Raw genomic sequence first — 19,166 nt, forward strand, 5'->3', positions numbered from 1 at the left:
TAAAACAAAGAATGACACTGAGCCACATAACGAGATATCAGGTCAGGTGACCAAAAGCTTGGTCAGAGGTAGGTTTTCAGGAATGTCTTAAAGGAGGAAAATGAGGTCAAGAGGAGGAGAGGTGTAGGGAGGGAATTCTTGAGCCTGGGGCCTAGGCAAATGAAGGCACGGCCACTAATGATGGAGCAATTAAAATTGGGGATGCACAAGAGGTCAGAATTAGAGGAGTGCAGATATCTTGGAGGGTTGTGGGGCTGGAGGAGATTACAGAGATAAGGAGCTGCAAGGCCATGAAGTGATTTGAAAACAAGGATGAGAATTTTAAAATCAAGACATTGCTTGACTGGGAGCCAATGTAGGTCAGTGAGTAGGTGATAGGGGAACTGGACTTGGTGCGAGTTAAGTTACGGGCAGCAGAGGTTTGTTTTTAACTCAAGTTTACAGAGGGTAGAATGTGGGAGACCAGCCAGGAGTGCATTGGAATAGTCAAGTCTAGAGGTAACGGAGGTATGAATGAGGGTTTCAGCAGCAGATGAGCTGAGACAGGAGCAAAGTTAGACGACGTTATGCAGGTGGAAATAGGCGGTCTTAGTGATGCTGAGAATATGTAGCTGGAAGCTTATCTCCGGGTCAAATATGACACCAAGAATACGAGCAGACTGGTTTAGTCTCAGACTGTTGCCAGGGCCAGGGATGGAGTCAGTAGATAGGGAACGGAGTTTATAATGGGGACCAAAACCAATGGCTTCAGTCTTCCCAATATCTAATTGGAGGAAATTTTGTCTTATCCAGTACTGGATGTTGGATAATTTCGCAACAGTAGAGAAGTTGAGAGAGATGGTTGTGGTGTTGGAGGCCAATCATCTCATCCCCAGGACATCACTGCAGGAGTTCCTCAGGATAGTGTCCTAGGCCCAACCATCTTCAGCTGCTTCATCAATGGCCTTCCCTCCATCATGAGGTCAGAAGTGGGGATGTTCACTGATGATTGCACAATGTTCAGCACCGTTCGTGACTCCTCAGATATTGAAGCAGTCCATGCCTGCATGCAGTAAGACCCGGACAACATTCAGGCTTGGGCTGATAAGTGGCAAGTAACATTCAAGCAACATAAGTGCCAGGCAATGACCATCTCCAACAAGAGAGAATCTAACCTTCTCCCCTGACCATTCAACAACATTGCCATTGCTGAATCCCCCACTATCAACATCCAGGGGGTTACCATTGACCAGAAACTTAAATGACCCAGCCATATAAATACTGTAGCTACAAGAGCAGGTCAGAGGCTGGGAATACTGTGGCAAGTAACTCAGTTCCTGACTCCCCAAAGCCTGTCCGCCATCTACAATTCACAAGTCAGGAGTGTGATGGAATACTCACCAATTGCCTGGATGAGTGCAGCTCTAACAACACTCAAGAAGCTCGACTCCATCCAAGACAAAACAGCCCATTTGATCAGTCCCCCATCCACTACCTTAAACATTCAGTCCATTCACCACTGCGCACAGTGGCAGTAGTGTATACCATCTACAAGATACACTGCAGCAACTCGTCAAGGCTCCTTAGATAGCATCTTCCAAATCTATGACCTCTACCAACTAGAAGGACAAACGCAGCAGATGCATGGGAACACCACCAACTGAAAGCTGAAAGTTCCCCTCCAAGCCACATACCATTCTGACTTGGAACTATATCACTGTTCCTTCACTGTCACTGAGTACAAAACCTGGAACTCCCTCCCTAACAGCACTGTGGGTGTACCTACACCACGTGGATTGCAGTGGTTCAAGAAGGAGGCTCACCACTACCTTCTCAAGGGCAATTAGGGATGGGCAACAAATGCTGGCCTAGCCAGTGTGCTCACATCCCATGAACGAATTTAAAAAAAGAGCTGGTGGTAAGGTAGAGCTGGGTGTCATCAGCGCTCCTGTGAAAACTAACGCTGTACTTTTGGATGATGTTGCTGAGGGGCAGCATGTAGATGAGAAATAGGAGGGGACCAAGAATAGATCCTTCTGGGACACCAAAGGTAACGGTGCGGGAGCAGGAAGAAAAGCCATTGCAAGTGATACTCTGGCTATCCAGCTGAATGATAGTGGCGAGGCATTGGAGGACAATGGTGTGGTCAACCGTGTCAAAGGCTGCAGATAGGTTGAGAAGGATGAGGAGGGATAGTTTATTTTTGTCACTGTCACAAAGGATGCCATTTGTGACTTTGATAAAGAGCTGTATCAGTACTGTGGCAGGGGCAGAAACCCAATTGGAAGAGTTCAAATATGTAGCTCTGGGAAAGATGATTTGATGAAATTTGCAGGGGTTTATTATCAGTAATACCCACTTTGTACACAACAGTTGGAAATCAAGTAAAACACGATCATTTTGGTTCCTGCCTAACCCTATGAGCTTGTGCAGCTGGTGCTTTAGCTGCAGATCTCCTAACGGTACATGGTATGGAGTCTACCTGCCTTTCTTTGCCACATGCCTGAGCCATTCTTTGCCTGATTTACCATCCTTCTCTCCCTCTTGCTATTTTGGTGTACCCATTCACACATCCTCTGGGCGCATCGCTAGTTTCTCGAGTTATCACCTCTATTTTGCCTTGCCCCCTGATTATCTGTCATTTAATTATCTCCTGCCCTCCACTGAATCATCTATTTACTTTTCCTGCCCCCCACCCACCCCCCTTTCCCCGGCTCTACAGTGCTAAAAAGATGTTCAGCTGTAACATCTTCCAGATCATCGACATGAAATATCAACCTCTGTTTCTCTCTCCACCACTTCTGCCTGACCTGCTGACTACTTCCTGCATTTTTCTGCTTTTATCTCCTACAAATTTCAGTGCTGCTCCTGTGCAGATATTCATCCAGTTGCTTTCGAAGGAGTCAAATGACTCAGGCTCAGTTGCTTTTGCTGAGGGTGTGTTCTACACGGTTCATCAAAAATGTTGCTTTCATAACGGACACCAACTTTCATTGTGGCTGATTTTCACCGTAAACCATTGGTCGTTGTCATGTATCTTCCTACCTGTATGTATTTAGTTTCAGTGCTGCTTTTATTATGTTCAAGTACTTCCCATTAGAAACGTAAGTAATATTATTGAATCATGCAGCACAGAAGGAGGCCATTCAGCCCATCGTGCCTGTGCCAGCTCTTTGTAAGAACAATCCAATTAGTCCCAAACCCCTGCTTTTTCCCCATAGCCCTGCAAATCTTTCCTTTCTTATCCTTCCTACTCAAGGAATCAGTTTCTCCCGATCTTCTATATCAAAACTCCTCATAATTGTGAACACTTTAAAGACGACACCCACTATTAATATAAAATAAAAACAAGAAATGCGGGAAATACTCAGCAGGTCTGGCAGCATCTGTGGAGAGAGAAGCAGAGTTAACGTTTCCAGCATTTCTTGTTTTTATTTCAGATTTCTGGCATCCGCAGTATTTTGCTTTTACCCACTATTAATACTTTAATTCTGATTTGTAAGCATGTTTCTTTTCCTTTGAGTCTTTTTAGGACTTTATTCCACAATCGATAACTTCAAATGTTTTCCTTTTCCCTATTGGTAGTGATATTAATGTCATACCTAAATAGGATAGATTCAACTCTTTAAGCATGGGGCAAAGAGCTTGGCACAGTAGGCAAGGAAGGGTAATCAGAGCATAACTTATCCTCCCAGAATAACTTTACTGTCTTTCCCATCCACATTATGTTAATTATTTCTTAATTGATTCCCACATATTTGAACCACAACTCCATCCAATAATTCTGTGATTCTTGCGATTCTCTGATTTCAACATACGATCACTTTTTTAAGTGAAGTATTTCCTACTATCAGTCTATAATTTCTGCTCAGAGAAATTTTTTTGCGACGAGATCTTCTCCTCTGCCAGGTTCTTTGCCATGACAGAGCAGAGGAAAATCAGCCTGCACTATCCCCACCCTGTATATGTTGTGCATTGTGCAGTTTGAAAGTACCCTCCATGTTCCCAATGTTGCAGAGAAAAGAGATGTTACGCAGAATGTAACCTATGGTGATTTTCCCCCAGCAGTCAAATAGTCCGTCAACACTCACTGCCTGCACCCACACATGATGAACTGTCAAAGTTAGGAATCATCGAGAACCAGATGTCCTTGCTTCTCTAATTCCTTCCCGCATCTCTAGAAGATGGCACTTTATGATAGATCCAGTTCCAATGATGCCCAGAGCCTTTCAGTACCTGGTCCCGTTCCTCAAGAGTCCCATTTGATTCAAGTAGCATCTTCACATCTGGTTATGGGTTCAAACTCCAAATCCAGGACTTGAACATACAACCTTCGCTGTTACTACAGTGCAGCACTGAAGCAATGCTGCATTGTCAGAGATGCTACTATTTGGGTGTGATATTAAATTGAGGCTCTTTCTGCCCATTCGAATAGTTCAGGTTGATGCTGTTTGAAGAACAGGGAGTTAACTGGCCAACATTCTTCCTTCAAGCAACACCACCAAAATGAATTAACTAATTATTCATTTTGCTGTTGTTTTGGGAACTTGCTGTGTGCAAATCGGTTGCCTCATGTACTTCCTGTGATATTCCTTTGATATACTGAAGAACTTTGGGATGCTTTTTTAAAAATTCTAAAGTGCAAATTCTTTCTGTGTGTGAGTTCGCCATTGTCTGTTCGACACAACACAAGGGACAGCAAATCTGCACCTTAATCTGAGTTGTCACTGCGAAGGTGATCAAAGATTTTCTTCAGTTTTTATTGGAACCACTGAGGGTAAAGTTCCACTCAGCCTGCACCCAGTCCGCTGAACGGCAACTAAATGATCTGCCTTTTTGAACACACTCTTGGAAACGTGCCAACAACTTGCATTAATATATCACCTTTAATGTGGGAAAAAATCATCCTATATGATTCACATTGGCATGAGGAGGGAAGAGAGAAAAAAGATGCCAAGTCAAAAAAGATTAGTAGAGGTTATCAAAAAACTTGGTCAAAGATATGGGTTCCAATAATAGACTACAAGGTGGAGAGGGAAGTGGAAAGGGTTTAAGGAGGGAATTCCAGAAAATTGGATCTTAGTAGCTAAAAGCACAGGCACCAATGGTCCTGAAGGAGGTGTGGGAATAATATAAATATCTCATTAAATATGTCTTTTTCTTCTCTGAAGAAATAGGCTGCTTACAGTAGAAGGCACAGAGGCCAACCAGTTGAACGGACGCGGTAAAGAAAGAACTTTGATTTATGTTGCACTTTACCACATCCCCAGAGCATTCAAAGGTACTTCACATCTAAACAAATTATTTCTGAAGAGTAGTTGCACTGTCACATATGCAATTTGTGCACAGCATGATCCCACTACTGACAAATTCCAAGAATGGCCAGTTAATCTGAGAGTGTTGGCTGAGGGAGGAATGCTGGCCAGGGTACCAGGACAAATTGCTAACTCTTCTTCAGATCGTTCCATGAAATCTTTTACACCCACATGAACAAGTAAGCAAAATCTCTCTTTAACATTTCATCCACCAACAGAACCGAAAGCCCCAACAATGTGGCATTCCTTCAGTAATGTGCAGAAGTGTCAGCTCACACAAGCCTTGGAGTGGGACTTCTGAGGCAAGAATACTGCCAAGTGAGTCAAAATGACACAGTAACTGAAATCCCTGAGGAGGCAAAAATGGAGATTATTGACTGGGAAGCTGATATGCAAACTGTAGGGGAGGAACATTTTCCTGCTTTGTGTAATAATACCTCATCTCTGAAAATCTGCTTAAACCCATATGTGTTAGCAATGCCAGTTCTCTTGGAAATTACAAGGTAAGAAAACCACACCTTGATTGCAATTCAAGTATCTTCCTGCAATAAAATAGTGACTGTTTGCAATGATGAGTAACTATCTGAAGAATTTGAAACTACTGCCTGCTTTTAGTTTTAAGAACAAGAACCCACTTTGATCTTTTTAACATTAGAACAAAGAACAGTACAGCACAGGAACAGGCCATTCGGCCCTCCAAGCCTGCGCCGATCTTGATGCCTGTCTAAACTAAAACCTTCTGCACTTCCGGGGACCATATCCCTCTATTCCCATCCTATACATGTATTTGTCAAGATGCCTCTTAAACGTTGCTATCGTACCTGCTTCCACCACCTCCCCCGGCAGCAAGTTCCAGGCACTCACCACCCTCTGTGTAAAGAACTTGCCTCGTACATCGCCTCTAAACTTTGCCCCTCGCACCTTAAACCTATGCCCCCGAGTAACTGACTCTTCCACCCTGGGAAAAGGTTTCTGACTATCCACTCTGTCCATGCCGCTCATAACTTTGTAAACCTCTATCATGTCGCCCCTCCACCTCCGTCGTTTCAGTGAAAACAATCTGAGTTTATACAACCTCTCCTCATAGCTAATGCCCTCCAGACCAGGCAACATCCTGGTAAACCTCTTCTGTACCCTCCCCAAAGCCTCCACGTCCTTATGGTAGTGTGGCGACCAGAATTGCACGCAATATTCTAAGAATGGCCTAACTAAAGTTCTGTACAGCTGCAGCATGACTTGCCAATTTTTATACTCTATGCCCTGACCGATGAAGGCAAGCATGCCGTATGACTTCTTGACTACCTTATCCACCTGCGTTGTCACTTTCAGTGACCTGTGGACCTGTACGCCCAGATCTCTCTGCCTGTCAATACTCCTAAGGGTTCTGCCATTTACTGTATACTTCCCACCTGCATTAGACCTTCCAAAATGCATTACCTCACATTTGTCCAGATTAAACTCCATCTGCCATTTCTCTGCCCAAATCTCCAACCGATCTATATCCTGCTGAAACCTCTGACAATCCTCATCACTATCCGCAACTCCACCAACCTTTGTGTCGTCCGCAAACTTACTAATCAGACCAGCTACATTTTACTCCAAATCATTTATATATACTACAAACAGCAAAGGTCCCAGCACTGATCCCTGCAGAACACCACTAGCCACATCCCTCCATTCAGAAAAGCACCCTTCCACTGCTACCCTCTGTCTTCTATGACTGAGACAGTTCTGTATCCATCTTGCCAGCTCACCTCTGATCCTGTGTGACTTCACCTTTTGTACCAGTCTGCCATGAGGGACCTTGTCAAAGGCTTTACTGAAGTCCATATAGATAACATCTACTGCCCTTCCTTCATCAATCATCTTTGTCACTTCCTCAAAAAACTCAAATTAGTGAGACACGACCTCCCCTTCACAAAACCATGCTGCCTCTTGCTAATAAGTTCGTTTGTTTCCAAATGGGAGTAAATCCTGTCCCGAAGAATCCTCTCTAATAATTTCCCTACCACTGACGTAAGGCTCACCGGCCTATAATTTCCTGGATTATCCTTTCTACCCTTCTTAAACAAAGGAACAACATTGGCTATTCTCCAGTCCTCTGGGGCCTCACCTGTAGCCAATGAGGATGCAAAGATTTCTGTCAAGGCTCCAGCAATTTCTTCCCTTGCCTCCCTCAGTATTCTGGGATAGATCCCATCAGGCCCTGGGGACTTATCTACTTTAATGCTTTGTAAGACACCCAACACCTCCGCCTTTTTGAGAATGAGATGACTGAGACTATCTACACTCCCTTCCCTAGGCTCATCATCCACCAAGTCCTTCTCTTTGATGAATACTGATGCAAAGTATTCATTTAGTACCTCGTCCATTTCCTCTGGTTCCACACATAGATTCCCTTCTCTGTCCTTGAGTGGGCCAACCCTTTCCCTAGTTACCCTCTTGCTCTTTATATACGTATAAAAAGCCTTGGGATTTTCCTTAATCCTGTTTGCCAATGACTTTTCATGACCCATTTTAGCCCTCCTGACTCCTTGCTTAAGTTCCTTCCTACTGTCGTTATATTCCTCAAGGGATTTGTCTGTTCCTAGCCTTCCAGCCCTTACGAATGCTTCCTTTTTCTTTTTGACTAGGCTCACAATATCCCGTGTTATCCAAGGTTCCTGAAACTTGCCAAACTTATCCTTCTTCCTCACAGGAACATGCTGGTCCTGGATTCTAATCAACTGACGTTTGATAGACTCCCACATGTCAGATGTTGATTTACCCTCAAACAGCCACCCCCAATCTAAATTCTTCAGTTCCTGCCTAATATTGTTATAATTAGCCTTCCCCCAATTTAGCACCTTCACCCGAGGACTACTCTTATCCTTATCCACAAGTACCTTAAAACGTATGGAATTATGGTCACTGTTCCCGAAATGCTCCCCGACTGAAACTTCGACCATCTGGCTGGGCTCATTCCCCAATACCATGTCCAGTATGGCCCCTTCCCTAGTTGGACTATCTACATATTGTTTCAAAAAGCTCTCCTGGATGCTCCTTACAAATTCTGCCCCATCCAAGCCCCTAGCACTAAGTGAGTCCCAGTCAATATAGGGGAAGTTAAAATCACCCACCACTCCAACCCTGTTACCTTTACATCTTTCCAAAATCTGTTTACATATCTGCTCCTCTACCTCCCGCTGGCTGTTGGGAGGCCTGTGGAAAACCCCCAACATCGTGACTGCACCCTTCCTATTCCTGAGCTCCACTCATATTGCCTCGCTGCACGACCCCTCTGAGGTGTCCTCCCGCAGTACAGCTGTGATATTCTCCTTAACAAGTAATGCAACTCCCCCACCCCTTTTACATCCCCCTCTATCCCGCCTGAAGCTTCTAAATCCTGGAACATTTAGCTGCCAATCCTGTCCTTCCCTCAACCAAGTCTCTGTAATAGCAACGACATCATAGTTCCAAGTACTAATCCAAGCTCTAAGTTCATCTGCCTTACCTGTTATACTTCTCGCATTGAAACAAATGCACTTCAGACCACCAGTCCCGCAGTGCTCCGCAACATCTCCCTGCCTGCTCTTCCTCTTAGTCTTACTGGCCTTATTTACTAGTTCCCCCTCATTTATTTCACTTGCTGCCTACTGCTCTGGTTCCCACCCCACTGCCACACTAGTTTAAACCCTCCCGAGTGACGCTAGCAAACCTCGCAGCCAGGATATTTGTGTCCCTCCAGTTTAGATGCAACCCGTCCTTCTTGTACAGGTCCCATCTGTCCCTGAAGAGATCCCAATGGTCCAGATATCTGAAACCCTCCCTTCTACACCAACTGTTCAGCCACGTGTTTAGCTGCACTATCTTCCTATTTCTAGCCTCACTGGCATGTGGCACAGGGAGTAATCCCGAGATTACAACCCTAGAGGTCCTGTCTTTTAACTTTCTACCTAACTCCCTAAACTCCCCCTGCAGGACCTCGTCACTCTTCCTGCCTATGTCATTGGTACCAATGTGTACCACAACCTCTGGCTGTTCACCCTCCCCCTTCAGAATGCCCTCTGTCCGTTCAGAGACATCCTTGTCCCTGACACCCAGGAGGCAACATACCATCCTGGAGTCTCTTTCACGTCCACAGAAGTGCCTATCTGTGCCCCTGACTATAAGGTCCCCTATAACTATTGCTCTTCTGTGCTTTGTCCCTCCCTGCTGAACAGTGCCAGCCGTGGTGCCACTGCTCTGGCTGCTGCTGTTTTCCCCTGATAGGCCATCCCCCCAACAGTATCCAAAACGGTATACTTGTTGGAGAGGGGGATAGCCACAGGGGATTCCTGCACTGACTGCCTGCCCCTTCTAGCGGTCACCCACCTATCTGCTTGCACCTTGGGTGTAACCACTTCTCTAAAACTCCTGTCTATGACGCTTTCTGCCACCTGCATGCTCCTAAGTGCATCCAGTTGCCGCTCCAACCAATCCATGTGGTCTGTGAGGAGCTGCAACTGGGTACACTTCCTGCAGATGTAGTCGTCCGGAACGCTGGAAGCGTCACGGACCTCCCACATCTCACAGGTGAAGCACTTCACCCCTCGAATTGACATTTCTAGCACTAATTAATAAATTAATTTAAAATAAATAAATACTTATTAAATCCTTACGAAATTGTTATAATTAACTATATGGTCCCTAGTGCTAGATTCCTACTATAAATATTAAATGCTAACTAAATACAGTAATCTCCTCCCTCTGGTTTAGTTACTCTACTTATTAATTAGTTAATTAGGGTTTTAATCAATTTTTATCAATGTTTTATTTTCTCAGTAGAAAAAAATTCCCTACCAGCCAATCAGGTCACAGCTTTCCTGTGACGTCACTTTCAGCTTTTTTTACCAGAGGTATGTTTTTTATACTTCCCGGTCCGGAACTCTGCCCTCCGAGTCTTCTCCCAGTCAGCTGTGTTCTTTGGAAGCTCTTGGCTCCCCTCACTCTGAGGACAGGTAGGAAATGAAAGGAGCTCCTCGCTCACTCCTTACCGAACTTCCTCAGTTTCCAGACTTCCACTGTAGCACTCTAATGCAACCCAAGTCAGCACTCCAGTGCAAACAAAGTCAGCACTGTAAGATGGCTCACTTTTATACTGACTGACTCTAGCCGCCTGAAAACTGGCTTAAGCCACTTCTCTAATTAACAAGGTGCAGCTGCAAGCAGAGCCTGAGTGAACCCTGTTTAAAGCAGGTCTAAAACTCACTTTCTCCAACCCTAACAGCAACTGTTAAGTTTATCTGCTAAATAAAAAACAGATTAGATTTAAGATAAAATTAACCCTTAATTATCCTCAGTTACCAAACTTCCACTGTAGCACTCTAATGCAACCCAAGTCAGCACTCCAGTGCAAAAATAACCTCAGACCATAACATAAAACATGTGAAATAGGAGCAGGAGTATACCATATGTCTCCTCGAGCCTGTTCCACCAATCAATATGATCATGGCTGATTTTCTGCCTCAACTCCACTATCCCACCAGCTCCCCATATCCCTTGATCCCTGAGAGACCAAAAATCTGTCTATCTCAGCCTGGAATATTCAATGATGGAGCATTCACAACCCTCTGGAAGAAAGAATTCCAAAGATTCACAACTATTTGAGTGAAGAAATTTGTCCTCATCTCAGTCCTAAATGATTGGCCCCTTATCCTGAAACGGCACCCCCATGTTCCGCATTCCCCAATCAGGGGAAACAACCTCTCAGTGTCTGCCCCGTAAGGGCCCTTTAAAAACTTGTATATTTCAATGAGATCACCTCTCATTCATCTAAACTCCAGAGAGTATGGGCCCAATTTACTCAGCCTGTCATCATAGGACAATCCTCTCATCCCAGGAATCAATCAGGAAAAGAGGAGAGAAACTGGAAGGGGGAAATGTAACATTTATAAAAAAAACACTTGCCAGGAGAACAGCCTGAATTACAAGCTAAATTATCCCTCTTAGGCTATTGGCCTTGCCTCAGTGGGTAGTGCTCTAAGGTTGTGGGTTTAAGCCCTGCTCCAGAGACTTGAAGCACATGATCTGGGTTGACACTCCAGAGCAATGCTGAAGGAGTGCCGCTGTGTCAGATGGCATGTTAAACTAAACTCCGGTCTGTCCTTGTAGGTGAACTTTAAAAAACCCCATGACATTATTTGAAGAAGAGCGGAGGGGGAGGTGGGCGTGGGAGGGGATAGCTCTGCTGGTATCCTGGCTAATTCTTAACTCTCAACCAACATCACTAAAATCAGATTATCTGATTATTAATTTCTGTGCTGTTTGGGGGATTTTGCTACATTCAAACTGGCTGCTATGTTTCCCTGCACTAAAACACTACTAAAGTACTTCATTGGCTATGAAGTGCTTTGGGGTGTTTTAAGGTCATGAAAGACACTCTATAAAATGCATGTTCTTTCTTAAATTAAACCCAACAGACTATTTGCCTTTATTTTTGTGTTCCAGTGACTCATAGTAAAAGTTGATAACAAACTGTTGATAATAAGTAAAAGCTGGTTTTCCAGTGACTATGATGGCAAAAACAAATCTTCCAGCTGAGTTTATTTAAAGAGTAACATTTGTGCATCTCAAATGAATTACCTATTTACATAGGATTCACCTAGGGTGACTCACCTGGCATGAATCACCTGGGATGATTTATCTAGGATGAAAAATACATTATGCAAATTGAATTCAAATACACTGTAACATTGCTTAACTTGCCTTTGAAGGAACAGGCCGACAGGAACATTGCAGAGATTTTTCTCAGAAATGAAATACGTTAGGTAGATTTCATGTGAAATTACGCAGGGTTGTGAAGAAGGTAGGCTTGATGAGACAAATGGCCTTCTTTCATTCCATGTTTTACACCCTTCCCCTCTATGGATGTTTGGAACGCTCTTCTGAAAACGGCAATTTATGCTAGATCAATAGCTAACTTTAAATTGATGGTAGATTTTTGTTAGCCAAAGGTGTTAGGGAATATTGGACAAAGGTGGGTATCTGGAGTTAGATCACAAATTAGCTATGATCTCATTGAATGACAGAACATGTTCAAGGGGCTAAATGGCCTTCTCCTGTTCCAATGATCTTACAGAGCTATTGCAGCAACATGACTGGCGGGAGGGTGTAATTATATGCAGGCAATGGAATCTATAAAATTAAGGACAGAATGTATGACTTTAAAATAGGGACTGAATAATGTTAGCGTGCCCTGGTCCGATTATCCCCTGACTTCTAACCTTGCTGCACCTGAAGACTACACTTTGTGCTGACTCTCCGTGTGCAATGCCACAGTAGATTAAATGGTGGTTTCTTATTTTCTTATGACCCTGTCAATCTAAATTTGACACTAAGCCGCATAAGGAAACATTAGCGTAAGTGACCAAAAGCTTGGTCAAAGGGATTAAGACCAGGCGGGGTGTAAAGTGGGAATCCGACATGAGCCTGCCCGATACTCATTTGATAGGTTGGGTTAAAATTACCCTGCACCATCACCCTCCCGCCCACCATGAACTCTTTGATGTGACAGACCATGCACAGAATAAATGATAGAAAATTCTAATGGTAGGTTGATCAGCATTTGAAAGGGAGAGATTGGTTAACATTTTGGGTATAACCCTTTTTTAACAGAACACGGGACTATGTGGCAATTCTGAATGAATATCTCTCTTTTAAACGTTTTTTTATTCATTCATGGGATGTGAGTGTCGCTGGCAAGGCCATCATTTATTGCCCATCTGTAATTGCCCTTGAGGAGGTGGTGGTGAGCTGCCTTCTTGAACTGCTGCAGTTCACGTAGTGTAGGTACACACACAATGTTGGTAGGGAGGGAGTTCCAGGATTTTGACCCAGCGACGATGAAGGCACAGTGATATATTTCCAAGTCAGGATGGTGTGAGACTTGGAGGGGAATTTGCAGGTGGTGATGTTCCCATGCATCTTGCTCAATTATATTTCGAAAAGCATGTTGTGTATAACCTGTTGAAATTAAACACTACTTTGTAAGAGACAAAACCTAATCATCAGAAAAGTCTGTATGTCACATGCTCAGGAAACCCATTTGTTTTGTTGAGGTTTTGGTTTCTTCCTCAGTATATTGTATTCTTAAGCTTCCATTAAACCCCCACCCCCACCAAGTCTGGTCACTGATGCAATGCTACAGTATGGTTACAGAATTACTGGCAGGCCATAGTAGTTTGTGAGAGTCTAGAAGAAGTCGAGATGTATAAATAGTCTTGTGTAAATGCACAAAACAGGTGACAGCAAATCGGCAACCTGTTTCATGCTCAGCCTGACCTTTTTTTCCTACTTTTACGGATTGGAAAATGGGCTGTCAATTCACTATTGCCAGCTTTGTGCTGCTGTCCAACATAAGTTATATATACCCTTAGGTTACCCGGTTGGGCAGACCCCAAGTGTGGAAATGGAATAGTGCGATTAGTGCCCACCAGACAAGAAGTGAAACAACCCTGACAGAGTTTCCAGGGTCAAGGTTCATTTGATAATGGTGCTGACTTCCTGGCAGCAGAAACACCGCTCAATGGAAATCACCACCATTATTCAAATAAACCTTGACCTTGGAAACTGGTGATTGGCAATTTGCTGGCTGCTGCAAGATTTAAAGAGCTACAACATCTTAATGGGACAGCATGCCAATTCTCAGGTATCCAGCAGCCTTGAAATGTTTTTTGTTGAATAATGACTGTCAGGTCTGCAGGAATAGTGTGAGCTCTCAGGTTCACTCATGAGGGTGTTTGTCCATGATTTTAAGGAGTCAAAGGAGACATTGTTTGACATCCAACTACATTTGCACATAGACCAACAGCAGCCAGGCCATCTCAACAACTCAATGCCAGAAAAAGTTTAATGACCTTACCAGGTCATTTTTCTGTATACCTTGCTCAATCAGCAGTAACCCTTTCGTCTGATGTGTTACTCAATGAAATTCCCCTTACATTGAATATTCGATCGCAGTAAAGCTACTATGAAAAAGTGCACAAAAGAAAGAAAAACAAAAGATCCTGCATGCATGTAGCATTTTTTCTGACTTCAGGCGGTCCTAAAACACTTTATTGCCAATGAGTTACTTTTCCAGGCGCTGCTCCACAAACCACTGACAAGGAGGCCAAAGAAGAAGAATATAGGGAAGCATGCCAGCCAATTTGCATACAGCAAACTCCCGCAAACAGCAATGAGATTAATGACCAGGTAATCTGTTTTTTAATGGCGTTGCTTGGAGTAAGGGCATCTTCCAGGAAGATAGATGAGTAAATCAGACTTTAACTACTTAGAACACCCTCCCAAAGCTCATTCCAGCCAGTACAGAAGTGACAGCTTTCTTGGAATAGGTGCTCCTTCCTCTTTGACAGGAGATGTTTGATGGTTTGGCAGGACTTAAATGAGCGGATACAATAACTATATTTAAAAGCAAACAACAAAAATAAGAAATACAAATAAACATAAATATGTAAATTAGGAATTAGCAGGAAAAGGTGCCGTATTTAACACTGCAAGAATGAGGGAAATAGTACGTTACTTAATACTCTGTGTACACCACTTGTCACCAAGGGCGATAGACTTTGGAAGGCCTGACTGAATTTGGCTTAAAGCCCAGTGCAAAAGAGCACCTTCCCTGTGACATTGCGGGATTTGTGTTTGCCACTGTCAATGAATGTTATTGGCAACCACCGCAGAGGAAAAATATAAGAGTCAAACTGAGTACTTAGTCAACGGCTGTATAAACACCTTTGTTTTTATATCCTATAAATAGAAACAATAAATATAACACATCATTAACATTTGCTATTCTAGGGTTGTTGAGCAAACATTGCCAGTGTAGTTCCCTTCATGGAAAAAACTTAAGCCTTTTGTCATAAAATCATATCTCAACTAAAATGAGTCACTTTGCAGAGTGAAAGTGCAGCGAGTTGGTAAAGGTTTTGGTTCTGCTGCTAATATACAGGGAGCTGTCAACAGTGCTGTATGTTGAGAGGGAATGAGGTAAAGCAATGTGTACAGAAAGTGTTTCTGAAACTAAGAATGAAAATCACTATGGAACCTTTACAGTGGTGCACTTGCACTTAGAACGTAAATCTCTTCACAGCATAGTAACAGCAACAGCTTACATTTATGGACCACTTTTAACACAGAAAATAGTCCAAAGGTGCTTCACTGAGGTGTGGAATAAATGGACACTAAGGCAAAGAAGGGCACATTAGGAAGGACGATCAAAAGCTTGATCAAAAAGGTGAATTTTAAAGAGTGTTCACAAAGGAGAAGTAAATAGAAAGACAGAAATAGAGGGGTTTAAAGTGAGAGTTCCAGGCGTAGGGATCTAGCAGCTGGTGGCTGGGCAAAGAGAGGGGAGATGCACTGCAGGTAATAGTCAGCTTACCAATCACATCTCCACAAAAATAGATTTAGATTTTACTTGGGATAATGGTGTATCTTATTTATCAGAATCAAGCTTGATTCTGTCTCAGTAATTTGTTTCTTGTGGTTTGTACAATAGTAACTTGTCATTAATAAACCTAAAGCAATGTCAGTGTGCTTGTTGTATTGATCTTCTACTGTCATGTCAATCATGTCAGTGAAAGTTTATTTACAAATTAAGGTAACTATATGAAGGATGTAACACAATAGTTGAGCTGACAAAAATACTTTCCAGATAGATAATACAATGGCTTTGAAATGGAAAGTTTATAGTCTCCATAAACAGCTCACCCAGTAGTTCACTGGGTAAATGCACTTCCCACAGTTGAACTAAATTCGGGTTGCCAGCCCTCCAGGATTGCCCTGCAGTGTCCAGAAATTAAAAATAAATCACCTGGGCATTACTTCAAGTGACGCAGGAGAAAAAATTATAAGGACATTAACAAAATTGTTTCTCATTTTATTTGAAAACTCTAGTTCATTAGTTATAAAAATATTGTAGGTGGAGGAAAAAAAGATTGTTGGAAGCAGGAGGTCAGGTGCTGAAAACTCTAGGAATACTTCCAGCTACCCAAACTCAGCCACAGACACCAGGTAGGTCCTTAGTTCAATGCCTGGTCTAGAGTGAGCTGTATTGTGGCTGAAATCAATGCAGGGATTACAACTGATCTCAAAATTAACCAGGGTTTGCACTCCTGATGGTTCTCACATAACTTCTATTGGAAAGTCTGCAAGTGTGAACGTGGGGTAAGGACAGGAATGGGTTCGCTACCACCGCCCCACAACCCGTCCATCCACCCACCTACAAAGAAAGGTCAAATAACAGCCTCATGTTCACTGTGCCTCTATCAGGAGGCTTCTAGCATTAATAGAGCTGCCTTGAAGGGGAAAACCACAATTAAAACAAAAAAGACACTTCCAAAAAGTGTAACAGTACATCTTTAAAAACAAATGGAAATATGTTTCTTGTAAAAGTAGTCGGGAAATCGTCGGGTTTTTTTTTTCTGTGGTTTTTGGTTCTCAATTACTTTGGCTATTTAACAGGTTAGCTTCCTCGAATGGAAGAAATACCCAAAATGGTCATGTTATTAACTCTTAGTTTTGTACCTGACCTTTATAGATGTTCTGTCATAACTGATTTCCGTTTTTATGAATAAGAACTGCAATAAAAGTCTTTAGTTAATAGGATTACAGCAGTTCAAGGTGAAAATCCACCACCACTGCTCAGGGCAACTGGAGACAAGCAATAAATGTAATCTTGTCAGTGTCACCCACATCCTGAAAACAATCTTGTAAAAAGTAAATTTTGTTTGAAAGTGTGGTCATGGCTTGAGGATGGAAACTACCCATTCAACTATGGAATTAGAATTTAGTCCCGACTGATGAGATTAAAAATCTCTTTCTCCCAGTGAAACCAGTTGGCCCATTCCCATTTGCAGACTCACCCCTCCTTACCTCTGTAACCTCCTTCAGCCCTACAACCCTCTGAGATCTCTGTGCTCCCCCAGTTCTCTAGCACATCCCCAATTTTCAGTGCTCCACCACCAGAAGCTGTGCCTTCAGCTTTCTATCTCTTAAAGCTCTGGAATTCCCTCCCTACACCTCTCTGACTCTCTACCCCTCTCTCCGCCTTCCAAAACCTACCTCTTTGACCAAGCTTTCAGCCACCTGTCCTGATGTGGCTCCGTGTCAAATTTTTAATGATAAAATCCTTGTGATGCGCCTTGGGATGTTTTGCTACATTAAAGGTGCCACATAAATGCAAGTTGGTGTTGTTAGAAGGCAGATGCACATATTTCAACATTGTCCACAATTGTTCAGATGGAAATTATAAGGCCAGTATGGGTTCCAGCCTTGGGTGGGGAAACAATTACCCATTGACTGCTGCTTCTGGTAGTTACCCAATGATTCTTGCTGCAAGGTGCGTATATGTGTGGGTAGGACCAGCCTTGACAAAGAAGCTGTCAATACATGTTTCCTAAGCTGCATTGCACACCTCCTATCATTTCCAGCGGAGAGGTCCAGAGGGAGAGTAGCTCCAGAGAGTATCCGAGTTCACTGTAGTTGTGCTGGGAAACCAGTTTTTTTTCTCCAAAAAATATACTTTATTCATAAAAGTTTGTAAAGAAAAATACATTACAAAACAGTTCAAATTTGACATGTTGGAAAGTGCAATAGAGATCAGATTCCTTTGATACAGAACATGAGATGCCTCAACTCTTGCCATTCCATTTTATATGCAATGTAATTTTATATGCTGATCGTGGTCTCTCCCCTGCCAGATAATTAAGGAAACCAGTATAACATGACGGGAAAATCTAAGCCTTTTTGGCACAATGTTCCTGTCTTTGTAAAGTTGCACATCCTTTAACATGACCAATATTTCAGAAGCTTCAATGAAATATCGACCTATATAAACCACGCAAGCCTTTACATAAATTCAGGTACATTTCCCATCAGCACTTTAACATGAAGAGACTCAGCAGCCAAAGTGAAGGTTTAACTGGTTAGTGTTGCCTTCTTTTTAGTTTTTCAGATCCAAGTTCTTTAAATGATACTGGAAATTTTTGATAACATTAATTTCATCTGCAACTACTTCACAGAGCTGTGTGAATCATAGAAAGTTGAACCATAGAAAGTTTAAGGCACAGAAAGAGGCCACTTTGCCCGTTGTGTCTGTGCTGGCTGAAAAACGATCCACCTATTCTAATCCCACCTTCCAGTATTTGATCCATAGCCCTGCAGATTACAGCACTTAAGGTGCATATCCGAACTCCTTTTGAATGAGTTGAGGGGTTCTGCCTCAAGATTAGATTTTTTTTTTTAGATTAGAGATACAGCACTGAAACAGGCCCTTCAGCCCACCGAGTCTGTGCCGAACATCAACCACCCATTTATACTAACCCTACGCTAATCCCATATTCCTACCAAACATCCCCACCTGTCCCAATATTTCCCTACCGCCTACCTACACTAGTGACAATTTATAATGGCCAATTTACCTATCAACCTGCAAGTCTTTTGGCTTGTGGGAGGAAACCGGAGCACCCGGAGAAAACCCACGCAGACACAGGGAGAACTTGCAAACTCCACACAGGCAGTACCTGGAATCGAACCCGGGTCCCTGGAGCTGTGAGGCTGCGGTGCTAACCACTGCGCCACTGTGCGCGAATTACCCTTTCAGGCAGTGAGTTCCAGACCCCCAACACCCTCTGGGTGAAAAAGTTTTTCCTCATCTCCCCTGTAATCTTTCTACCAATCACTTTAAATCTATGCCCCCCTAGTCACTGACCTCTCTGCTAAGGCGAATAGCCCTTTCAGCTCCACTCTATCAAGGCCCCTCAAAATTTTGTACATTTCAATCAGATCTCCCCTCAGTCTTCTCTGTTACAATGAGAACAACCCCAGCCTATTCAATCTTTCCTCATAGCTGCA

This window comes from Heterodontus francisci, chromosome 37, assembly GCF_036365525.1.
Source record: "Heterodontus francisci isolate sHetFra1 chromosome 37, sHetFra1.hap1, whole genome shotgun sequence".
NCBI classification, from domain to species: domain Eukaryota; kingdom Metazoa; phylum Chordata; class Chondrichthyes; order Heterodontiformes; family Heterodontidae; genus Heterodontus; species Heterodontus francisci.